The sequence below is a fragment of the Ptychodera flava genome, chromosome 2 (genome assembly GCF_041260155.1).
Source record: "Ptychodera flava strain L36383 chromosome 2, AS_Pfla_20210202, whole genome shotgun sequence".
Taxonomy (NCBI): domain Eukaryota; kingdom Metazoa; phylum Hemichordata; class Enteropneusta; family Ptychoderidae; genus Ptychodera; species Ptychodera flava.
Genome location: NC_091929.1, coordinates 34290833 through 34318023, shown reverse-complemented (window position 1 = coordinate 34318023; position 27191 = coordinate 34290833). Strand labels below are relative to the sequence as shown.

Genomic DNA, 27191 nt, shown 5'->3' with positions numbered 1-27191 from the left:
TGATATCTTCAACTCTTCAAAAACTCGCATGATTTTGTTAGATCAAAATTTTTTGGAATAACACATGTTTGTTAAAAGGTATAATTTTATGTCATTGTTGTGTATAAATAGTAGTGACAACTACAGCGACACATAAATAATATTTCTATCTCACTGGAGTTTCATCATGTAATTAAACAACTAACAGTTATGTGTATAAAAACACCATGTAGGGTTAATTAAATGTGTATATGTAGGCCTGGTGTGATGTTCAGTACTGTATGGTCACACTGTTTATCAGTTGCTCATCTCAGGCCCCAAGCCAAAAGTCTATTCATTTAAAACTTGCTATGGAGGTATCTAAAGATAATGTCAGTCAGATAAGAGGAAATGTTGTTGAAATTTGTATAATTGTAATTTTTGCTCAATTTTCCCTGTTTTTTGGTAAAAAAGCCTTTTTTCTCTGAAACCGCAAGTCCAAATTCCAATTCATTTGAAATGTGGTATCACAGTTCATAGGGGTGATCTCAGTCTGATTTGTCAACATGTTGTGAAATTTACATAATTGTGTTTTTGAGGCAATTTTTTGCCACTTTTGGTCAAAAAATTGTTTTCCCTTAAACCACAAGTCCAGTTCATTTGAAGCTAGGTATAGAGGTTCCCAGGTGTGATATCAGTCAGATTGCCTGAAATTATGGTGAAATGGTTTTTTTCTTGATTTTGGTAAACAGTCTTTTTCTCTGAAAGTGCAAGTCCAATTCATTTAAAACTTGGTAATGTGGACCTAGGGGTGATCTCAGTAGGATTTGTCAAATTGTAGTGAAATTTATATAAATTATAAAGTTACACATAACATAATGGCAAATGTACATAATTTTCATGAATTTTCATTCAAGATCTTGTTTGCTATTCGCATCTTACATTTCTAATTCATAACACTCGTGAAAAATGTTCAAAACAAATGTGGGAACAGTGTCCATGACGCTATTTTTTAAAAATACACTTTAAAATTACTCTAAAGCTTCAGCTTTCGATGCAAAAAATTTCACCAGCAAGTTGAAAGATTGTGTTCTATCTGAACTCGCGGCTTGCAGCATTTGCCCTTGTTATCTGAACACCAAAGTTAGTAATTACTTAGCAACTTGGCAGAGCATTCAGCTTTATACCAAGACATTTGCCAAAACAAAGTCTAGTGTGTGGGTGTGGGAAGTCTGATACAACTCAGTAGGCAGCCCCTCTGAGTAAACGATCTATTTATGTTGGTCAAACCATTTTGACTGGCAATATTACAAATGTAAATGGAAGAATTTTTGAAGGGGGAAGTAAATACTGTGAGTAAAACAATAATTTGTGGTTACTTTGAGAATACATCATCCAATGCTCAACTGTGTTTGGACTGTGTAAGTGGTAAATGGTTTATAGCAACAGCCGCTTATCAGTTGACTCAGTAGGGCTTACCTGCTGAGTTGTCTAAAACTCTGAAGCAGTAAAACAGACTTTGGTTTAGGGAACTCTGCTGCATATTGCTAAGTGCTCAGCCAAGTTTCAGGGTATTTTGGTGTTCAGATTCAACTGTAACAATTTAAAATTCAAAAGCTACCTAATCTCTGCTAACATTGTAGCACTTTTGACTTGGTTTCTAGTGAGGATTATCGGGATTTTGAACAGCTAATACCTTTCATATAATACCTTTTTTGTTGATGAGAGCATCACACTGCATGCCCTTGGCGGTATATTTTTTTCTGTACGTAGCATAAACCAGTTTCTTGTTCTGCTCCCTGAAGCAGACTTGAAGGCATATTAGTCTTCAAGCCCAAGCAATGCCAACTTTTTGCTATTTTCTCAGTATTTTTCTTACATTGTCTCAACTCCATTTTCTTGTTCTACTATTGATACCTTACAAAAGCTTCAATCATAAGTTTCTTAAGAAAGCCTGTACATGAGTAATGGCCACTATTATTATTGACAAATGAATTTTAGTCTATAGACTTTAATTCATTTTAGATCTTGTAATGTCATGCGTCCGTCCGTTCACACAGATATCTCAGACATGCCATGGTCAATTTCTTTTCAAACTTTGCACAAGGATATTACCCTACCCCATACAGATGCACGTCAATTAATTTGTTTCACAATGGAATTAAATTTGGCCGTGTTAGAGGACTCTTTAGTTTTACTCTCCATAGACTTCCATTTATCAGGCAGTTCTCCATAGACTCCTATGTATAAGACAGTTCTCCGTAGACTTCCTTGTATAAGGGCCACAAAAAATAAAAATTTACTTTCTCATCGTATTCATATTGGAAAAATGATGCAGTGACACAGTTTTATTACCTCAATTTTTAGAGCAAATAAGGCTAGAGTGCTAATTTTGGTACACATTGCGAAGCATGGTGTCAAAACATTTCGCCACCATGTCAACTGAGGTCAAAGGTCATTGGCCTTAAATATCACACAAATGTGAATTAGCAGATAACTTAAAGGGCCAGATAGTTCATATTTGGTAGGTTACAGCACCTAATGGTTAACTATCTCATACCTTATTAAAGGGACATTATTTGCATCTTTGACCTCATATTGTTGCAAACAAGCAGTAGCCGACCACAGACAACTTCCATCCCATTTGCGTACACCTTTAAAAAAACCCTTGGGTCTGAGGTTTATGGAGGTTACTGTTAACCTCAGAGTTGGCAGGTTGACCTGCGATCAGTAACCACACTGCAAACTGCTATCTGGGCCACTGTAAGCATCCGCGTGTAAAAAAAATAAACCACACGAAGTGAAAGTCAAAAGTGCAGTATTGCAGTTTCGGGATTCCCTATTACTAATCCAGTTTGCTCAGTTACATTTTGACGGTCAGTTTTTGATGGAGATCTTGACGGCCAATCCTGCTCTTAGATACACCATTCTTTACTGCTACAGAGCACATTTTAGAATGGGCATTTCAAATGCCTACCAGTACCAGCTGACAACGACAAGGTCTATAATTGCGGATCTTTTTCATCTCGTTTGTTCCTCCATATGCATATGTAGACTTGCCCAAAGCCTTTGTGCATAGAAATGTGAAACAGAGTAAAATGACGGGATATTTAACTTCAGTAGACAGTCATGTTATTGTCGAGGTGATTGCGAAATTGAGCAATGTACCGGTACTTTGGCGACTGACACTTACATTATGTACCGGTACATTGTTGGGTGAAAGCTAACTCTGCGTGGCAGGGCTGTGCCAAACCGCTGGCAGCACCTCGGTTGCGGCGTGCAGTTTTCTCCACCAAAAACAACCCATTTTAATCCAAAACTTGCATTGAGTTTGTTTTCAAGCACACCCACCTCGCCTGGGTGCACGATTAGCCCTGCGTACAGGTCTGTGTGTTCCCAGCGTTATAGGGCGTGGAGGCCGTACGGAGGGCTTTACTCATGTAGGTACATGATGTGCTCAGCTGCGCTTCTTACGTAAAGTCCACTTTTGGGAGTGGGTCGGAGGCACAGAGGCCGTAAGCGAATGGGTCTAGGCAACTGTAACTGTGATGTACTCACTTTTGGTTCGAAATGCGATTCAACTGATACAAATAATTACACGATGCACAGAGAATAACAACTTTCAAACAGATCTTGTGTGTCGAGAGGTGACTCCAATCGCGAGCAGTATCAATGACAGTACTCGCCCGGCGCGGTGTCACAATGTCACCGATGCTACACACCGTGCAGTGTTCAGTCCGAGTGTGATGTTTCCAGGTTCAACAAGTGATCATGTCGTGTTTGTAAAACGAACCAACGTATTGACAAGAAAATGTCCTAAAATCTTAAAATTGACGAAGTTTTGCTAATGATCAAATGCACAGGAAATGCATTACATTGTACCTGTTTCACTATTACCACAGCAATCTGACATCGATCGTTTTAGTTTTACCATTGAACCAATTGCGTCTATGGTTTCATTTGTTCCACAGTCCGTGTCATCGATACTAAAATGAAACTTAAAAGCAAATGCCCTGCTTAGTTTCACTATTTGACAGTAGTTTGTGATACGTGCATTTGTTTATGCACCGTGTGCTCCTCGATATCCATTGTGCTGAAGTTAGTATGTAGGTCACAGGCCTTTTATGTTCCAGCTGTACTTTGATGGTTGACGTATGCGTAGTAATATTGGTTATGTGCAGGGGTTCAATCATGGCGGTTGGTTCAAATCGTGCTGACACCCTTACCAACATTGAACCTTGCCGTAAAGAGCAAGAATGTGGTTTTACATATCCTTGAAGCCATCCATAGTCACAATTTAGGTCTTCCATTGATTTGACAGTTGATTTCAGTCATCGAAAAAATGAAAAAAAAGTCAAAAGATACAAATAATGTCCCTTTAATTATTATGCATATATCTAATTCTAGGCTAACCAATAAGGCTACAGTGCTTATTTTTGGTACACAGTGCGAAGCACGGGATCAAACCATTTCGCCGACATGTCAACTGGGGTCAAAGGTCAATGACCCTAAATATCACAAAAATGCGAATTACTAGGTAACTTAAAGATATACTGTCACCTGTTCCAATTGTGCAATAGTTACTATGCAAAGAGAAAATCTAACCAACCACAGAGTTTAAGCGGGTGGCCACTTTTTAAAAACAGCGCCCTCACATGGGCATTTTGAATACCAAGGAATGCCCTGACCATACATGGGGATATTTAGATTACAGGTGGTTGTAATACCTTTAAAGGGCTAGATGGTTAATATTTCATAGGTTACAGCACCTATTGCAAATTAACATATACCTCATAGATTATGTACATACCTAATTCTAGGCTAACCAATAAGGCTAGTGCACTAATTTTTGGTGCACATGCAGACACTCTCGAATCTGGGTCCGAAATTTGCATATTTCTAAACTATGCAAATAATATGTTAATGAGGTTTGGTCATCCGCAGGTACAATCCAAGCATTAGGGAACGCTCCATTAACTTAGAAGTACCCGACTAACCCGAGCTTGTTATCAGAGGATTAATCTCTATGTCAACATATGCGAACAGATTACCTTTTAGTGTAAACAAAACATTAGCACTGCCTGAACTACTTTTAGCATGGCCAATGCCAGTCGGCGCCTGACTTGATGATGGCTCCCTTGTCCGGCATTCTGGATTTCCGACCAGCGTTAAAAGTGCCGTCTAGCACTTGCTGTTACTTTGAGGTCATCATTTAGTTCATAAAATTGCATGAAGAGTTTACAAAAACAATGGTACTATAGAATCCCTTTCAATAAAATGCTGTTAATTAATGTACGCTGATTTTGCATATAGAAAGCTATTTTAGCTGGTTGAGGGTACGTTCACAAAGATCATTGCCCTTTGAGCTAAAGTTTTCCTGTCGCACAATATCTCTGTACGATCGAAAGGAGACAACTGAAGATTTTTTGCTTTGTATGAATGTTTATTACCCTATAAAAGAAAGTACGGTAGCGAAAATCAGCACAACAAAACAGGACTTTTACTAAAACGTACTCTTTCAATTTCAGTTCAGACTCAATGAGTGGTATTGCGGAAAGGTGCATGCAATGCAATGAAAGTCACGAGCAAACTTTGGTGTCAACGGATCCAGTCTTTGAATTATCAATGAACACTCACTTATTTTTCTGGTCAAAGAGCCAAGGCTACTTGTCCATCGCAACAAGCCCCTCTGTTTGCAGCGTGTTCACTTTTAGCCAGATGCCGGCCAAATTGACCGGCTACTTCCGTATTTTGGCCAGCTACTTTTCAGCGATGTTTCGCTCTCTAGCCCCGAAATTCTGGTTTTGATGATAATATTTTGATATTTTTGTTGTCTTGCAAGCCGGAGATAACATTTCAGAAGTGCCGATGTGGCTATATGTAGTCTAGCAATTTACGCCCACGAATAGCGGACCATTGCCGAATAAAGTCGACATTTGTTTCTCTCAAATGCGAAAGAGAAGAACGAGTCTCAAACGCGGAAGAGAAAGTCGACGCTTGAGAGCTTTGGTTTTCTGCGTAAGAGTAGGGCCTTGTCTGATGGGTTTGGTAGGTTTTTGATCAAAAGTAAAGCGACCAAACGTTACTGAGTCTCATTTTTATGTAAAACTGTGAAAGAGGCTCCCCACCTAACTATCCAACTATCTTGTGAATTTTTTGCGTACGGTCTCTCGCTGCTGCCTCAGCTGAACTCGGCTACATACTCGGGTATGTAAATTTGGTTTTATCCCCAAGTAAATCGTCTTGTGCAGAGTTCATAGTTTGTATACATATTCATAGTGTATATCTGCATTCTGATTGGAAGTTTGAATGCTTTCTGACCTTGCCAACGAAAACGACGCAGTGTTTAATGCTGGCGTGCAGCACTGAGTAGGGGCAAATGCGGAAGTAACTTGTCTACGAGTATTTTGCTCTAGCGACTGTTTATTTGAAGATACCAGGCTATCATTCTTCACAATGATACTTGTTTTGCTATTTACTTCCTTGGTAGGAAGTATTAGTGAATTTATGTCATGAAACCCGTTTTTATACCATTTGTGCACGGCAACATCGCCGAGGGAAGTGTACGCCGTACAGCATGTACTGTGTGGGTTTCACACTGTGTTGGTATACCGTACCGGACTATCGGCTCCATGCGTGAATACGTGATGACATACCTATTAGACATATGAATTTATTAAGCTTAGAAGCAGTCATTTTTCAGTCTAAATTAAAATTGTTTAAATTCAATGAGAACGCAGTTGAACTTTATGTATATACACATGTGTATCATTTGTTTTAATGATCAGCCACCTTGGTGTTAGTAGTAACATGGATGTACATCCATGGTAGTAATTGTACAGACAACAGTTTGTGAATGACAGAAAATTGATCAGGATATACATCAGTCATCGGAACTGTCTCCATCTTCTTCTTCGTCATCTTCATCTGTGTATTCTACTACTTCAACCATGTTTTCTTCAGCAAGATCATTTGATATTGATCTCATCAATTTCTTTGATTTCCAATGCTTCTGTGGTTTGCCCTTTGTTGGTTTTGTCAAAAACAATGTCATCAATTAAGCTGTCACTCTGATCTCCAGTATTGGCACAATTTAAACAATTGCATGCACCCTGGGCCACAAGCATTATTTGACTTTGTACATTTGCAAAATTTATTTTTGCACCCAGATTTTTAACATTACACCCTTTGGTATAGAATGCCATCCTTTCCTGTACTTGGGACAAATTTTCTGGTGAATCCCATATGGGTGATAACTTGTTACCATTGACAACATAGCCAGAGTTGTCATATCCACGTAAGACAATCTGGCCCCTTTCTGACTGTGACCATGAATCAGAGATGAAACAAGTTCTGAGCCAATGGTATTTTAAAGCTGTTGGGTTTGGAATTAGATCCTCCTCCCTCTGAATTCTAACTTGGATGGTATTTCTGATTTTTTCAAGCCACTGAATATGTAATTCCAATTCAGTGTCAAATGTTTCATCTCATTTCATGGCTTTAAACTGGTCATATGGCTGTCATGTTGTGATTCAAACTCACTGTGATGTTTCTGGTAGTAAATAGTTCCAATTAAAAGAAAGAGAGATAGGCCTTTCTCCCAGATGCCACTCTCTGTGTCTGCAAGAGTGCCTGAGGTCGCGGTGGCAATTCCACCAGAAACAAATTCTGAATATTGGAAAAATTCTTTCTGAAATGCTGCTTTTCCACAGCCAACAAAAATGACAAAAAAGTCACAACCAGATGTGATATAGAGAGTTTGGAGACATTTTGCTCTTATGTCTTGATCAATTTAAGCAAGATCTGGATCATTTGCTAAGGCTTTAATTAATTTATTTAAATGTACATATGACTGATCATCTGCACATGCACTGAGCTGTATAAAGATGTTTCTGTCTGATAGCTCAGATGCCATCAGAGGTAATCCGATGTGGTAAACATCTGTATCTGGCGAGTATATAAGTATGTTCTTTTTTACTGAAACAGGGACATGGCGCCATATACGTGTATCAGTTTCTTCATGATTTGAAAATATGCAGGGTATTCATGAGAAGGGTAATTTCCACTCACAATTATTGCTTTGTCTTTCTTTTGCCCATCAAAACCCCCCTGCAATGACAAACTCCTTGTCAACTCCAAGGTAGGGCTTCAGAAAGTCTGGAATTTCTTCACACAGAAAATTCACCAATAACCGCTTAGTTTTTCGTCACCAAAAAACCATCCAATTTTCTTTTGGAAGTACTGTTTGCAGGTCAATTGATTCATATATGCTGTACATTTTTTTTGCTTTACCATCTCTACGCGCTCTTTCCAAGTCTTTAGGACTTGGTAAAGTTTCAAAAAATATAATATTACAATTGATCGGATCTTCAACGTTCAAAATTTAGTTGGGGATTTACAACACACGGCAAAATAGATGGACACCAGCAAGGGATGTCAGCAAATTTTTTATTTGCTTCTGCTTGTGACAAGAACAAGTCTAGATATGGATGTCAGCCTTACCTAAGAATACTTTCAATGATGTGTCAGTCACATTTGACCAGCATGGGTAAAACTAATCTTGTAGACAAAAATCTGGATAATTCTATGCTATAGATAAGTACTTTTAATAAAAGGGAAACCCTGATTCTCTGCCTACACAATATGCATTTTGATTGTTATGATAATGGTTTAATATACTGTTTAACTCTTACACTGTTTAAACTTAGTAACCAATCACCAGATAAATGAGTACTGGTATTCTTATTTCCATTTTGGTAGGGGCGGATTGTTCTGGGGAACACCATAGGAAACACTCTATGATTAAATTAATTCATTGTTTGATTTACTGCACAAGTTTGATGAAATTCTCAATTTTCCATGTTGTCAGCACACTTGTAAATGTGGAACAAACCACAAAAAAAAAACAGTTTAAGACTTCACTGGACACAAATAATGACACCACTGCTCAAGTGTCATCAGGCTAGGCTGACAAACTGAATCAATACAGAGCATATCATGCTAAAATACAGCAGCTAATACTGAAAAATTCTGAAATCTTATGCATTTATGTAACTCAGAACTGCAAAGTAAACAACAAAACCAACATCTTGTCCACACCATTGTTAAAAATAACAGTGACTGACAGGCAAAAATAACAAAACAGCAAACATGGAATTTTATCCATTTTCATATTGGCCATTAAAGGGACAAAGTCACTCATTTTTGACCAAATTTTGGTCCTTTTAATTTCTGTTGTATATATGCTTTTCTGCTGCTCACTGAAATAGGCTAAACTGCAATCTCTGGTTGTCACAGCTCAACTCATATGCATGCATGGAAGGTATTTACCAAAAATTTTAACATAGTTAATTTCACATGTTAATGTGTCTTATTAAAGATGAAAATTGAATTGCAATAACCAGAGAGTGAGCATATTTCAGTGAGAATAATCCATCAAAAGAAATTTAAATGGCAAAATAATGTCAAAAATGAGCAACTTTGTCCCTTTAACTTGGAACATATCTAGTACAGATTCTTGTAATTCAAGTGTCAAGCAGCATGACCATTACACTATTGAAGTATTAAAATGGTGGCAATGAATATTTTTTTAAAATTGGTGCATTGACAGACAGTACTGTAAAATGTTGACAAAAATAGCTTTGTCCAAAGTATCATAATATTAGCCATTTCTGAACAGGATGTAAGATTACACCACCATGTGAACTCACAAATATTTTCAATGAAAGTGCAGTCCTCTGATGAGTGACGCCGAATCATGTACCAGTATGTTGTACACCATGGAGGCAGACACCAAGCATAGCATTATGTGAAAAAATTTAAAGTCTTTGTACTAGATCATGACTGCTTAACAAGATTGGCAGTCTGCTTGTTTCAAAGCTATTTAAAAGCTTTCTTCTGGGCCTATTTGATATCATACTTGACCCTCTGGACTTGACCTGCAAGCTTGGTACGTACATTGTATTCTGGAAATGCCAGTAACTTTTACATTATTTTAAGTCAGAGATTCGTCATACAAGTCATTAATTTCACTCAATTATTTCTGTCTGTTCTTTCTTCCTGACTGTCAAAATTGATTGAGGTCTAAGTATTGAAAGTACTTAATTTAATGATGATTTTCATAAATATGTTTCACTTACAACTGGACTAAATTGTCACAACTTCCAAGTGTGACTGTGAACATCATTCTGTATATATATACAAATAACTTCAACGCATTCAAGTTTGTTTACAAGTGTCGCGCTGTACCAAGAAGTTCTCTGGACGTACACTGTACATTTTAGCCTATCATTTTCAGGAAATAAAGGTCTGTATGTTTAAATGATTGACTTCTTGGTTTATGAAAAATATATTAAGGATCAAGTTGTGTGTTCGGCGTTATACAGCCTCCTACCACAGGCCGTATATTTGGACTTTATTTCCTCTCCCAGCAGCAGCTTCATCCAGTGTTTGGTGAGTTTTGCAATTTCTGCTTTACCACACTCCTTAAGTGTGTTGTTGAGCAATAAAGTAAAGTATAACGCTGGTAATTAACGCACAGCCCTGCCAAGCAAAGCTAGGAGCTACCACACTCTTTTGGTAGTACCGTGGTATCATATATTGCCTTACGTAGCTGCAGTTTCGAAGCTGAAGGTTTTGCCTTTTTTCAAATTTAAGCTTTTAGTTTTTTAGGATTTGATCAAGTTGACGTCCTACCTAAACACCAGTCCAAATATTGAGGTACAACAGCAATATTGCCCTATGCTAGAGGATACAGTTGTACCGTATGTGCACCACTGTCGCTACGCGAAGGCTACATGTACTTACCCAGAAGAGCTCTCCCTACTGGGTGCATAGGCCTTTACGTTGCGATTGTGGTTGCACCTGTGTGTGATGAGTATGCCATTGTTGGAGGCAATCAAAGCAGCCAATAGCTGAATACTCTAACCTTCTCCTAGGGCTTAGACTGCTACACCAAGTCAATGGCATATATCATGTAAAGTAGGCAGTAAATATGTGCCCTTTCACTTTGGCTTTGAAGTGCAGATGTGGAATGCTGTGATTCAATAGGCTGTCCAACAATTCATATAATGAATGCCCAAATTGGCTTATAATGGAGTAGAGCACACTTATACTCCACTAAGAATGATTGTAATAAATAATGTTCTTCAAATGTTTTCTTTTATATTAATGCACAATTGTGCCTGCCATTTTTTCTTATGAATTATAATTTAACATTTATCAAAATATTAGTGAAATTCATAATTTTGGAATGTATCACGTTGACCATTGAGGGAATACTGCAGAAACACGATGTGACATATTGATCTCCACAGCAATATAATTTGTTCAATGTACAATATATTGAGCAGTTTAATCTCTACGTGGGGAGGAAATAATGGAAAGTATGTTTAAAATGTATTCCTGGTACAGATATACAACTACATGTGTGTGCATGACCCCATTATTCACTGAATTTATTATATTTCCAATAGACCTGTGTAGTCAGAGAACTGAAAATACATGTACATGTGCTCATTGCACTCATATCAAATCCAATTTTACAAAATGTACTATGTGTTCGAGTAGACAATGAAAGTTTTGTTCATGTTGCCCTGTTTGTGGGGAAAGGTCAACAGAAAGGCTATTCCTATTCATGCAATATTTTAAGCAAACAATTCAAAGTATCGTAATAGATTGAATGCTATAGTGTGAAATTATGATGTTTTAACATTGAAAATACTTTGTCAATTTTTTGTGCCTCATTTCTTTGCATTTTAAACATATCACAGAAAGCACAGCCTAGATAAGAGAGGATAGACTGATCCTGATTTGACACAGAAGTGGCAAACACTATTTCATGATAATCAAGTCTTCTTTGTCAATTTTTTGTGCCTCGTTTCTTTGCATTTAAACATATCACGGAGAGCAGCCTAGATAAGAGAGGATTAGACTGATCCTGATTTGACACAGAAGTGGCAAACACTATTTCATGATCAATCAAGTCTCCATATTCTGAAATGACATTGGGATTTCACCATATTTAACCAAGTTCAATCTGAATAGTGATCAACATGGCTAATTCACTGTATAAATTACCCACATTAAATTTCAACAAATGTCATATATCCTGCCATCAACAACACAAATGAACACTATCCATTCCAAAGATAGTACCCACGTAGTAAAGCCAATATAAACTTGAAAAATGCCACAAGTAGCCATACCAATCAGATGACTGTACCTAAATATTTATTTTACTAAAATCATTTTTCTAGAATCAAAATATCAATTATCACACCAAAGCTTGCTCTTAATTTCAAACGATAGTATCTCTAAAAACTAAATTCATGTACCTAAAAAGTGACTGATGCAGGGTGGAGCTTGGCCTTAAACTTTAAAGGGAAGTGACTTATGCAAGAGAGGGAACTTTGTTGATCAACAAAAGTGGAATGAGAAATAATATTGTCAAATAGAGTTCAAGATTGACTACATCAGTAGAACAATGTAAGATATTGTGGTAATATCCAGCAGTGTTTTTGTTAAGGGCGGTACCTATAGGTAAATGTTACCAGGGTTCCCCAGTCATTTTACCAGGGTTAGCCTTGGTATATCTGTGCAGTCTTACTAGAGGACAACAGAAATTTATCCAGGGTTCCCATTGTTCCCCAACCTTAGCAAAAACACTGTCCAGTGTTTATTAACAAAACCCACTACATGGTACAATGTGCAGCCAGAATGCCATGAATCATAATATCCTTTTAATATGGTGGGTCAGCTGTGAAACAATAGATTGGATTTGCTATAAACTTAATGGCGATAAGAATGGCAACAAGAGAGACAATCCTGTTTAAGATAATGGTGGGGAAGAGATACACAGCGAGTTGGGAATGAGCACTTAATAAAAAGTAAGAGGCAGTGTGTGAGTGATGTCATGTGACCATAATTGCCTACACAACAATTTTTTTTCTTCTTTTAGTGCACCGACAACAAGCCCAAAAATTTGTGTCCCCCCCTTAGAGGATTCAAAAAATTGTGACCCTCCCCCAGGCTCAAAAATTTGTGACCCTCCCCCAAATCCCCCTGGCCCTCCTCCCTGCTAATTTACGTCCAGTCCCTTATGGTATAGATTAAGTAGTCTTTGAATGTTTGATGATGGGATCTTACAGTGTTTTTGTTAAGGCTGGTACCCCAGTAAATGTTACCGGGGTTCCCCAGCCATTTTACCAGGGTTCCTCTTGGTATCAATGCAATCAGATCAGGGGACACAGAATTGCTACCGGGTTCCCAAATCATTTACCTCTTTTCCCCAACCTTAGCAAAAACACTGTCTTATTGGCGCACACTGAATCAAAACATACCTTCAAGTATTACCATTTCAGCTGTCCAATTCTCAGGCAGTGCCTCACTTATGATGCTGCATGTGTCATATCTTTTTTGTAATACTTAAGTTGTGTTTGATTTTGAGCTTTGATGGTGCATAGACCCATCTGCATCACAGATTGCACGTGGGAGGGGAATAAATTGCACAAAGCCTTCTATGGCACACCAGATTTTATTGAGTGAGCAATTTGCCTTTTTAAACAGGCGTCAACTATTTTTTTTGTCAGCATCAGCTGTACGTGTTCTCCTTTTTACTACAACCTTCCCTGAAAATGTTTTTAATTTTCTCCTCCTCACAGGAGCTTCTGTACTAGGTTTATGTAAAAGCCTAGTAGAGATGTAGTCTGCTAGAGCTCTTTGACCTACTTCATAAAATGTCATCAAGTCTTCCTGAACAACTTTTCCAAAGATTTTTTTCAGGGTTGCAGCAAAAACAGAGCTCTCACAGATTTTTTAGCTCCGCTGTCAGCGACGCAGAGCTTATCAAATAGGTTGATTTTCCGTCGTCGTCCGTCGTCCTCGTCGTCGTCCGTCGTCGTCGTCCGTCAACAATTGCCTTCTCCTCTGAAACTGCAAGTCCAATCGCTTTGAAATTTATATGCAGTTCACTTGGGGTGACCACACTTAAGTTTGTTCAAATCGTGGTGAAATTTGCATATTTGTATTTCTGGGGCAATTTTGGTGTTTTTGGTAAAAAATCTTCTTCTCTGAAACCGCTTGTCCGATTGCTTTGAAATTTGATATGCAGTTTACTTAGGGTACTTCAGTCAGATTTGTTCAAATTATTGTGAAATTTGCATATTTGTATTTTTAAGGCAATTTTTGTCATTTTTGGTAAAAAAATCTTTAAAAATCTTCTTCTTCAAAACTACCAGTCAGATAGCTTTGATATTTGGTCATATGTCCCTAGGGATGATCTATTTCAGATTTGTTCAAATTGTGCAGAAATATGCAAATTTGCATTTTTAAGGCAATTTTTGCCATTTTTGGTCAAAAAATGTATTTCTCAAAAAGTACTGGTCTAATACTTTTGAAATTTGGTATACACTTTTGTATAGATGAACTGAGTAATATATATTGAATTTCTGATGAAATCTGAAATTTTGTATTTTTGGGGCAATTTTTGCAATTTTTGGTCAAAAAATGTGTATTTCCAAAACTATTTATTTGATAGCTTTGAAATTTGGTATACAGGTTCCTACAGATAAACTACATGATATTTATTGAAATTGTGATGAAATCTGCAATTTTGTATTTTTGGGGCAATTTTTGCCATTTTTGGTCAAAAAATGTGTATTTCCAAAAACTACTCATCTGATAGCTTTGCAATTTGGTATACAGGTTTTTACAGATCACCTTAATGATATTTGTTGAAATTATGATGAAATCTGCAATTTTGTAATTTTGGGGCAATTTTTGCCATTTTTGGTCAAAAAATGTGTTTCTCAAAATTACTGGTCTGATAGCTTTGAAATTTGGCATACAGGTTTCTACAGATGAGTTCAGTAATATATAAGAATTTCTGATGAAATCTGTAATTTGTATTTTGGGGGCAATTTTTGCCATTTTTGGTCAAAACGTGTATTTCCAAAACTACTCATCCGATAGCTTTGAAATTTGGTATACAGGTTTCTATAGATGAACTAAATGATATGTATTAAAAATAATGATGAAATCTGCAATTTTGATTTTTTGGGGCAATTTTTTCCGTTTTTGGTCAAAAAATGTGTTCTCACAAAAAGTACTGGTCTAACAGCTTTGAAATTTGGTATACAGGTTTCTATAGATAAAGTTATGAACTAAATTTGATCTCTTGAAATTATGATGAAATCTGCAATTTCATTTTTTGGGCAATTGTTGCCATTTTTGGTCAGAAAATTTTATTCTCAAAAAACTACTCATCAGATAGCTTTGGTTGACATGTTCTTAGGGATGATCCGATGTGATATATTCAAAGTATGATTAAATCTTCAATTGTATATTTTTGCAGCTTATTTTAGCCACTTTTTTCTGGCCTCTGCATTGAGCTATCAAAGATTTCCACCTTCCTCATCAACATGTGTAAAAAATAGTTATTCTCTACATAACACAGCGGAGCTATATCGGCCGCTAGTCGCTTGTTTATAATACACTCGGCACAACCCTTCATCAGTCTCCCTCATTCCCTTCTGCATTTATCTGTATCTGTACACTTTTGCCACTCTTTTCGGGGGTTATTTCAGAATGCAGATTTTTAAGGCATGAAGCCCTGAAAGGCAAATACTTTGCCATGTTGTCAAGCAATTCAGGAGAGGGCTTATGAACTGCAGTTTTGACACTTAAATTGATAAGTTGTTCATGGGCTTCATCAAGTGCAAGCTCTCTCCAGCTGAAGCCAGTTATGCTTGTTGTAAATCCCCCAGACTGCAGGTGATCTAGGATGCAAGATGGTGCTTGCAGCAAATCATGGAGATGCCTTGGTAGGAGACGAAGATACTAGGTTGACCAATCAAAAGCATGATACAAAGGGGCTAGCTGCTTGATTGATGCCATTCTCAGTTGCCAATTACTGCTACGGAAAGCCATGTAAAGAGAGATATAAGCAAACAACCTCTGTGCTCAGGGAAACAATATCTCACACAAAAAGATCTCATTCATTTTACTTTGTATCACCTGCAGTCCAGCCAATCTGGCATTAGCCTGATACCATGGATTTAAGGGCATATTTTCATTGTCAAGGTCACAGAGGTCCTAGTCACTATCAAGCCATTCTGTGTGTAAAAGCAATGAATACAGACCATCCCCTTGTCAAATGATTCGAAAAGGTTCAACATTCTGATACTTTGAGCCAAATGTGTACAATAGCATTTTGTCATGGGTATATATATCTGAACAGGACATTTCAGGGCATAGCATAGACAGAGCAGCTCTGCGTAATCACCAGGTACTGTACTGAGTTTGACCTTTTGTGACCTTTCAAAAAAGTAAAAAAATCAATGGTCAACAAGATGTTTTGTTCATCGCTTGGCAATATTTTCTCAAAATACGTGTCTCATCACTAGCTGCCAAGCAAGACAGCAGTATAATTTCTTATCACAAGTTCTAGCTATTTCAACACAGCTAGACTTGTAGGATCTTGCTTTAAACTGCCCTGATGGGCTAGTTTTCTGAGTACAGGATGTGCAGCTATTGCAAAACACTAAAACAGTGAAGTGGACTGACATTGGGTTGACCTACATCAATATTTTCAAGACTTGTTATGACAAAACTATCTGGGGTGAAGCAACCGGCAAAGTTTTCCTTGTGGGGTACTCAAACTGTCCTATTCATGGTATCTCTGGCCTTAGACTTTGAACAAATCATGCCAAAAGAGTTGCGTAGGGTAATTAGGGAGCCGTCATTATTTATGGCCCGGGGGGGGAGGTCGGAGGAATCTGAGATGGGTTCACTCAAAAAATCGTAAGTTACAAGGGTAGGAAAGACACTAAGGGTTGTCCGATTGCCCAGGGCAAGGGAAAGTCACGTTCGGGCAATTGAACCTCCGATGCCAATTGCCCTACGGGACAAGTGGAAAAAAGTAATTACCTAGAAATCGAATTCACGAGAGCGATTTTCTAGCGAGGGAACACGGTATCATATTATGTCATTGTGAACATTTCCATAAGATTTTTTCGTAAAATTGCATGAAGAATTGATGAAAAGAATCATATAATCACTTCCAATAAAATGCAATTCAAACAATACCACCGGTTAAATACCGTACGCTGATTTTGCATATGAAAAAGCTGTTCAGCTGGTGGAGCGTACGTTCACCATAGTTCATTGCATTGACTGTGAGTTACGGTGTCTCACAATATGTCGATACGGTAAAAAAAAGAAACACACAGCAGTTTTTGTGCTTTGTATGAGCGTTTATAATAAGGTAAAAATAAAGTGCAGTGGTGAAAAATCACCACAAAAATGGGACTTTTACTAAGACGTACTCTTCAATGTTAACTTGTTGAGTGACAGTGGATGGCATCGTGGCAAGACCGCATGCAATGAAAGTCATGAGCAAGCTTAGATGTCAACGGGTCCAGTCTTTGAATTTTCAATGAACACTGACTTAATTTTCAGGTCAATAAGCCAAAAGTTACTTGTCCGTGGCGACCATTGTAACCTCTCTGTTTGTGAATTTTCCCATTCTAAATGACTGTCAAGAAGCAATGGGAGCGAGATTGACATCGACAAATTCAGCTTCCAAAATACATTGAAAAACACCGACGCCTTAGGTTGCTGGTTTAAATTCTATTTAGTCTCTGTATGAGCATTAAAGACCACCGAGGTTATAAGAAAAACATAGCCTCTAGCCTCTTGAAGAAGGACAGACTCTTTTCTAATAATTTTAGCGCAATAAAAAGTGACATTTTGTTCAGGGCTATATCAGTGATATCAGTTGTATTTTTGATACTGGAGGCAATGTCTTCAATGACTTGCTAAAGGTCATTATAAGTCTTGAGAGATTGCACTTGATGTTTTTTTTCATTTTTTCAACAATATGGTAAGTTGCATGTACATTTTCCACACAGTTGACTTTTTCCATCAAAACTAAAATTCATGTAGTCACCATGATCATGGGAGAAGCCATTGATTAAGTCAACATTTGACGGAAACCGCACATTCGATGTAATGCGCTTTCTACAATCTGGCATGCTGCAGTATTTTCAGTTTTTTTCCATCCATGTATTGAAGTGTTCTGGACAAAGACACACTATGTCAGGAACGGAAGTATCGATATCACTGGAGTAGAGATTAAACTGTGTGAGAAAGAGGTTTTTGTCATCAACATCAGTGGAGTGTAAACCTGGGCCAGTTAAAGTACAGATTAAACAATAGGCCAAACCCGGAATTCGAATCGACCACGTACAAACAAAGCCATGTGCGCAAACGCGCACAGACGTACGTGTATTTCTATACGCGTTCAGTACACATGTGGGTTTGTTTGTACCGGCATCACGTGATTATTTGGGCGTTCTGAGTATGTAGAATGGCGTATGCATCGCGTCCTTTTTATTCCGGAGTAGAACCATTGGCCTCTGTGACATCAATTATTGGTGCTTTCTCATCATCCCCTCCATCTCTTCCAGAAATTCTTTATCTATATAAAGCTAGGCGACACGCATTGCAGAAACAATACTGTTCATTCATGCCCCTAGATTTTAACCAGCTCGGACATATTCCTCTGGTTTTCCCACAACATGGTACCATCTGTTTTTTTTTTTTATCCCACATTACCACATGGACCACACTTATTCTTTCTGGATGAGTTTTTGCTTTATGTGACCTCACATCTCCAAGTCCAGAGATATTGATCAAAAGCACTTTCTTGTGCAATGTGTGTGACTTGAAACAGCAATACAATGGCTGGTCTTCTGAGAATAACTTAAAACTATGGTAGTCTCCTGTAAACCGAGACTGTGGGCCACCTCTTTCTGAATATCACATGAAAGCGATGATTTTAAAGGAAGAATAAATTCTTTGCCTTCTAGCACAACAGTTACATGGTGCTTTTCAAATTTGTGGCATCTTTTTAGCACATACTGGCCAAGTCTGGACAACCGTATTTCAATATCAGAGAGCAGGCCAATGTTACTTTTACTTTCCATGACATAACTGCATCAATCCTTTTTCAACAGTATCATTTCTTTGACAATGAATGTGCTTTTTTGTGCACTGAGCATCCTGTTTCAAACTTAAACCCCTCGACTATGGAGTTTCTGACAATGTGAAACAGCTTTTGAAATCTTGACCCAGGCTCTGTGTACACTGTTTAGATTTCCCAGGCTCTGTGTACACTGTTTAGATGTTTTTTCAGGGACAAAGAAATATTCACATGGTTCAACCTTTGTGCTGTTGCATATTGCAGTCTTTGAGTCACAAAATTGGCAAAAAATTAATATGCCACTTTTGCGATTGGCCTGTAATATTATTAAGTTGCCCTCCATTTAAGAAGACTTGCTGCCGCAAGTTTTACTTCTGTCAGGGGCAACCTTCCATGCTCTGTGGCATATGGCATACCGTAGTTTATGCAACTTCTCAATAAAGCATCCTTACTTGCACTGCTTGATATGGCTAAGGATCCAAACACTCTCCTTTTTTCAACAAAATAGATTTCTTTCAAACATTTAATTCTTATTTTTCAAAACTATGACAAATGATTTCAAAGTACGTGAATTTCTTGTGGCCAAACGTTACCATAAACTCAAACTGTTAGTAAACATAGATACAGGTACAAAATACCGGTGAATATTGTAAGCCATGTGCCATTGCCAGAACGGGCTGTGGTAGGTTATCAGCCACAGTATATCTGCAACAAAATGTAAAGACACATGTATTTCGGTAACTGGATCATACTTAAACAAACAAACCATCATTATATATATTCTTGATCACAAATTTTGCTCAAAAAATAAAAGATTACAACAACTGGGATACTGAAAATACGCAATGATATGTGATACCAACGCGTCTCAAGCTGTTTGCGTGTGCATGGCCACATATTTATTGGATTTAACGGTATTCAACACCGAACAGACCTCATTTCAAAGGCGTGTTAAATTCATATTTGTCCGTTTTGAACACCAAAACTTTGCAGAAAATCATAGTCATGAGATTCAAATCCGACCAAACCTGGTTGCAAATTAAATTAAATGTCTTGCCAACGCAAGCGACGCAGTGCTGTATAAGGCGAGGTCAACATGTCTACAAAAATCGTATCTGGTGATTTCTACAAAAGATTTGCCCTGATTGTTGAAAAAATTACATAGGTCACGACTGGAGGCAATATAAATGGCAAGGATATGGAAAATTTCCATAAATACTAACCTTTTGCAGTGTTTTTTGCCGATTTTTCTAGCCGTGAAACATGGTGTAACGGTCATCGAAACTAAAGAGAGGGCGCCCTTCATTTGAAGGAAATCCCTTATTATGCATGAAATGAAGGACCCAACTTCGAGAGTGCGGAAACGTTGGATCAAACCATTTCGCCAATATGTCAACTGGGGTTGAAGGTCATTGACCGTAAATATCACATAAATATGAATTACTAGGTAATTTAAACGGCTAGATGGTTCATATTTGGTAGGTTATAGCACCTTATGATGAACTGTCATACACCTCATCAATTATGCTGGGGTCAAAGGTCATTACCCTTAATATCACATAAATGTGAATAATTAAATAACTAAAAGGACTAAATGGTTCATATACCGGTATGGCAGGTTAAGGCACCTAATGGCACACTATCATATACCTCATTAATTAGTCCCCACAAACGAACTCCAGGGACTTATAGATTGAGTTCCGTCTGTAAGTCCGCGCACATGCATGCCTTCCCCTGTTCACGCAGATATCTCAGACAAGGCTTGGTCAATTTCTTTCAAACTTTGCACAAGTATAGCACCAGACTCCATACAGATGTACGTTGATTTAATAGTTTCACAATATGACCCAAGATGGCCACCTAGCAGCTAGTTTTTTACAAGTTTTTCATGTCTTGAGCCGTAACCAAGACATGTGTCAACTGATGTCTTTCAATTTGGTGCAAGGACATTAACCTATGTCGTACATATGCTTGTAGATTTTTCTTCTGATACAATCCAATATGGCCGCCCAGTGGCCATTTCATTACAATTTTTTCATGTCTTGAGCCATAACCCAGTGTGTCTCAACTGATATCTTTCAAATTGGTACAGGGACATGGACCTATGTCAACATATGCATCTCTATTTTGTTAAAATACAATCCAATATGCCCTCCAGGCAGCCATTTTGTTACGATTTTTCATGTTTCCAGCCGTAACCCACAGCGTAACCCAAACATGTCTCAACTGATTTCTTTTGAAGTTGGTACAACGACATAGACCTATGTTATACATGTTCATGTTGATATTTATTGTGATACGACCCAATAGAGTTACCAGGCAGCCATTTTGTTATGATTTTTTTCATGTCAGAACCCTTTTCCTGCCAAGTCCATATTTCACCATCAGGTCAAGATGGTTAAAATTAATGAACACAACATATGGCGTATTTTAACATAATACTGTACATCAATTGAAAGCTGTTGAAAACATCAATACTATAAACTTTATTTTTTTTACTAAAGATGCTATAACAGACCAAGCCAAGTGTGTGAAAATACTTCATGTTTTTGGCTCAATACCGCTTTTACTGACTTGGCTGATGGGGAAGTAATATTTAGTCTTAATACTGTCTGGCAGGAAAAGGGTTAAGCCATAACTCAGACATGCCTCAACTGATTTCTTCCAAATATGGTACAAGGACATAAACCTTTGTAATACATGTACCTCTCAATTTTGTTGTCATATGATGCAATTGATAGCTGCCAGCTGGCCATTTGTTATGATTTGTTTATGCCTTTAGCCATAACTCAATACGTCTCAACTGATTTCTTTCAAAATTGGTACAAGGATATTAACCTGTGTCATACATTTTTATGATACAATCCAATCACACTTATTTATTGATGCCTCGACATGAAAACAATCACTGGATTCACAGTACAATAGCCGGCTATTGAACCACTCTTTTTTGGGAGTGGAGATTTAGCCGACTGGTTCTGTCTCAGGCCTCTCAGCTAGGCGACTGATGCCGTATGTTGTGGGTTCGCATCCGATTGAAAACTATCCGTATTTTCTATCCTGGGTCGGTAACACTGCTGGTGGACAGAATTGTCCCCGAGGTTATTGTTCGCCCAGTTAAAGCGATGAAATTTGTTTCTTAGCTTCGATAAAGTGTGTATGTGCGATGTATGATAGTGAGCATGCGAGCGTGAGTGCTTCACGAACTCTACAACGTGTTGAAAGGTCTCAGTCAGAAAAATGTAACAACTTAGCCGGCTATTGAACCACTCTTTTTTGGGAGTGGAGATTTAGCCGACTGGTTCTGTCTCAGGCCTCTCAGCTAGGCGACTGATGCCGTATGTTGTGGGTTCGCATCCGATTGAAAACTATCCGTATTTTCTATCCTGGGTCGGTAACACTGCTGGTGGACAGAATTGTCCCCGAGGTTATTGTTCGCCCAGTTAAAGCGATGAAATTTGTTTCTTGGCTTCGATAAAGTGTGTATGTGCGATGTATGATAGTGAGCATGCGAGCGTGAGTGCTTCACGAACTCTACAACGTGTTGAAAGGTCTCAGTCAGAAAAATGTAACAACTTAGCCGGCTATTGAACCACTCTTTTTTGGGAGTGGAGATTTAGCCGACTGGTTCTGTCTCAGGCCTCTCAGCTAGGCGACTGATGCCGTATGTTGTGGGTTCGCATCCGATTGAAAACTATCCGTATATTATACAGACTTCATTTGAATGCTCTATGAAGACTGATGTCACAATTCTGAATGGGGACTATGTCATTGACAATGACTTCAACAATAACAATGGTGATTACTACAGAATGGGTGTGTTGATAAATTACATCAAGCAATTGTTTGCAGAATACAACGAGGGCCACTGTTATAATACACACAAAACTGAGACAATACACCTTGAAATTTTTCAAGAGTTACTGGGGCTTTAATCTTCTTGACACAGATCAGGTCTGAAAAATTATCATTCCAGATTTGATGGCATTTGTAAATGAGAACAACGAAACTAATATATTGACACAACATATGTTGACTTGTAAAAAACTGGGTATGTTGGAATTCACTATGGAGAGCAAGAAAATGGCATTGCCACACACACCCACAAAAACTGAAAATACCAAGCAATTAAAGGTAGTGGCCTGCCTGTTAACTTTGATAAAAAAATAAGTGCTGCCCTGTGCTCTACTTTGTGAGGACTAGGTGCCATCTGCTTCCAATGGTAACAGAATTCACGTATTTTAACTTCAGTGCCTTCAAAAATAACAGTGTAATTGATTCTAGCACTTATAAATTGCTTTGATTGATTGATTGGTTGATTGATAGATTGATTGATTGATTGACATATCAATTGACAGCTAAATACTTCCATAAAATACAGGGATATACAGAATCTGTGGCAGTCATATAATTGGAAATTAATTTGTGACAGCATGATTATCTCTCTCACATATATGATTACTGTCGGAAAGATGGCAATAAGAAATTAAGATTTCATCTTGAATATCCTTTGTATACGGCTAGTTTTCAATCGGGTCCGAACCCACAACATACGGCATCAGTCACCTAGCAGAGAGGCCACAGAGAGAGCCGCTCGCTAGTGCAAATTATCTGCAAAAAGCAAGTTCAGTATTATGTGTTGCATGGTCTTACATGATGGTGCTCTTTCCTATGATTATTAGTTGCGAGTGAGAATATGCAAAGGAACACTATCCACCCAGGGAGTCATATGGAGTCCTCTGCAGAAAAGAACAAGAAGCAATGTGAACATGATGAAACTTCTGAAGGTCAGTGATAGTCAATGATATACTGACATATATGTACCTGTAACCAGTAAACATCTATTGGATGACTTGCCATGAAGGTGACATCACAAATCTGTTCCTTGAGCATGTAACAGTAGATCAACAGAACATCATGTGCATAGCATAGAGTTTAATATTATTTGATTGTCTTCCTTGTGTAATACCTAGGGGGAAAATAGCTTTCCACATGAACCTGTGACCCCACAACTGTTAAATCAGCTAAAGACAAACAGATACTGGTGTGCAGCATATTGAGCTGCCTTGTGGGGTTTGTTTGTATTTATGTAGGGATTGCGTTAACCCCAAATTTTGCTTTGCAGACTCCCTATTTCGCACTAGGACCCCTACAACTTTTTAGTGAGGAAGGGTCCCATTCTTCAGAGAAATACAGATATTTGAATTTTGTTAAGGCCTGATTTTATGAACCATTTTCTCTATATTTCCTCACTATAGTTCGAAAAAAGCCTGTTGGCCAGTAAGTACCGTGAACTGAAGCAGAAGGAGCCGCCATTGACAGCTATTTCATGTCTCACATCAGAGATAATTAAACAGTCACAAAGGCCGAAGCTGAACAGTATGCTTAGCAAATGAGAAAGTCTCAGCAACAGAAATTTGAAATTGCTGCAACGGCATGTAAAAAGCAGAGCAATAGCATATGAGAGGAAAGAAGAAAAAATTGTAGAAGACGTATAATGATAGCTGTTTTGCTTTCAGATTGTTAGATTACCTTGACACTGAGTTTCTGTATGTAAAATGTTTTTCAGAGTTAATATTGTGGAGTTACCCCATGAGGTTAACCACATGGTAAATTCCTAGCTCCGTTGCTTTCGGTGTGTTCGAAGACAAACGAGACATTTTTCTGATATAAAAAGTGAAGATATGGTACCATATATATTTTTCTTTTCGAAATTAGCCTTTTTGGAGTTTCCTCATGAAGGTTCTTTTTGGCCTTATCAGAACCCAACAAAATTTGGAATTTGACATGCAATGACTCTCATAAGGTAACTCCAAAAGTGTAACTTTGAAAAAAAAATATATAAATACCATATTCTTCACTTCTTTTCTTTCAAAAATATGCAAATGGTTGTTTTAAGCACATCAAAACAAACAGTGTTAGGAATTTATCATCTGATGATATCTTACAGCAACTCCAAAATTTTAACTTTGAAAAAAATGTCAACATGAAGCACCATTAGTCTTAAACTTGTTATCTTCCAAATATTCCCAACAGTTTCTCTTTGAACACAGCAAAACCAACAAAGTTAGAAATTTTATATGTGATGAACCTAATGAGGTAATGAAAAAACTGTAACTTTGAAAAAAAAGTATCTGAAGTGCCATACTCTTCACTTGTTATCTTTCAATAATGTCCAAACAGGTTGTCTTTGAACACAGCAAAACCAATAGAGTTGGGAATGATAGAATCTCACACCCCCAAGGACCTTGGATCAGATTTTGTCTCACACGAGCCGCAGGCTCGTGTGAGACAAAATATCCCCAACTGGTGTGAGAAATCTGATCCCAGGTCCTTGGTGTGTGAGATTCTTTTTCTCACATGACCACAAAATGCGTTAAATTCACATTGGACATGTACAACATTTTCCAAAATCGTGACAAGTCTATCATTTGCCACTGTACTTTGACCTGCTTACTTTGTAGTTCTGTCTGTGTGTTACTCGTCGTGCCATTGGATAACATTTTGCGCGTGGAACAAAACAGACTGTTTATCATCCAATCAGAGCTCGTGTAGTATTTACTGCAGAGTGTGGACGGTTTCTGAGAGTGTGGGATCAATTTTTCCCACACTGTCGATCCCGCACTCCCAGCGGCCAGAAATGTGAGAATTTACCATGTGATGAACTCTTGAGGTAACTCCCATAATTTTAACTTGGAAAACTGTTAATTTTTTTTTCTATCTTTTAATTTAACATGTCCAAACAGTGTGTATTTGAACACATCAAAACCAGCAGACATAGGAATTCATAATGTGATTATCTCATGTTGTAACTCCAAAATTAAATTTTTGGGGGTAAAAATACATGAAGTACCATATTCTTCATATACTACATTTGTTGGCTTTGAAAAATGTCCACTGTTTGTATTTAAACACATAAAAGCAACAGAATTCAGAATTTACCATGTGAAGAACCTCATGAGGTAATGCCATAATATTAATTCTTGACAAAATGTTTACAACAGGTACCATTCTTTTCAACTGTTATTTTTCAAAATTTCAAAATCCCACCACTTAGCCCTTGAACACAGCAAAACAACAGGCTGGGAATTAATTACCAAGTGTTAGCCTCATTAGGTAACTCAATAATTTTAACTCTGAACTAAAATGTTTACATGAAGTACCATACTTTTTACTTGTCGTTTTTCTAAAATGTTACAAAAAGTTTGTCTTTGAAAACATCAAAACCAACTTATCTTTCATAATTTCAGAAGTTCAAATGGTTTGTCATTGAACACTGCAAAACCAACAGTGTGAGTAATTTACAACGTGATGAACCTCATGAGGTAATTCCAAAATTTTAACTGAAGCAGAAGAAGCTGCCATTGACAGCCATTTCATGTCACACATTAGAAAGAATAAAATAGTCACAAAGGCCGAAGCTGAAAAATGCTTAGCAAATAAAAAAATGTTTTGAGCAACAGAAACTTGAAATTGCTGAAATGGCACATGTTAAAAGCAGGGCAATAGCATATGAGAGGAGAGCAAAGAAACAGTTGTAGGAGATGTATAATGATAGCTGTTTTGCATTCAGATTGTTAGATTACCTTGACTCTGAGTTTCTGTGTGTACAATGTTTTTCAGAATTAATGTAATTGTGAAGTTACCCCCTGACGTTCAACACATGGTAAATTCCTACTTGGTCTGTTGCGTTTGGTGTGTTCGAAGACAAACTGGATATTTTTGAGATAAAAAAGTGAAGTTATGGTACCACATTTTTTTTCAAAATTAGACCTTTTTGAGTTTCCTCATGAGGATTCTTTTTGGCCATATCAAGAACCCAACAAAATTTGGAATTTGACATGCGATGACTCTCATAAGGTAACTCCAAAAGTGTAACTTTGAAAAAAGGATATGAAATACCATTCTTCACTTCTTTTCTTTCAAAAATATGCAAACAGGTTGTCTTTGAACACTTCAAGACAAATAGTGTTAGGAATTTACCATGTGATGAATATCTTACAGCAACTCCAAAATTTTAATTTTGAAAAAAATGTCAACATGAATCACTATTAGTCTTCAACTTGTTATCTTCCAAATATTCCCAACACTTTCTCTTTGAACACAGCAAAACCAACAAAGTTAGAAATTTTATATGTGATGAACCTAATGAGGTAATGAAAAAAACTGTAACTTTGAAAAAAAAGTATCTGAAGTGCCATACTCTTCACTTGTTATCTTTCAATAATGTCCAAACAGGTTGTCTTTGAAC

General features: G+C 37.6%; 1 long non-coding RNA gene across 2 annotated transcripts in view; it reads left to right on the top strand.

Annotated features, from left to right (window-relative positions):
- The window catches only part of LOC139119576 (uncharacterized), a 44822-nt gene extending 20425 nt beyond the window's left edge, over nucleotides 1–24397 (top strand). The window contains exons 4-5 of one of the 2 annotated variants that reach the window (XR_011548950.1): nucleotides 23623–23727; nucleotides 24199–24397. This is a non-coding gene — a long non-coding RNA (uncharacterized lncRNA). The remainder of the gene's footprint in view (nucleotides 1–23622; nucleotides 23728–24198) is intronic. The other variant, XR_011548949.1, reaches the window with a different exon arrangement.
- The last annotated feature ends 2794 nt before the right edge of the window (nucleotides 24398–27191 follow it).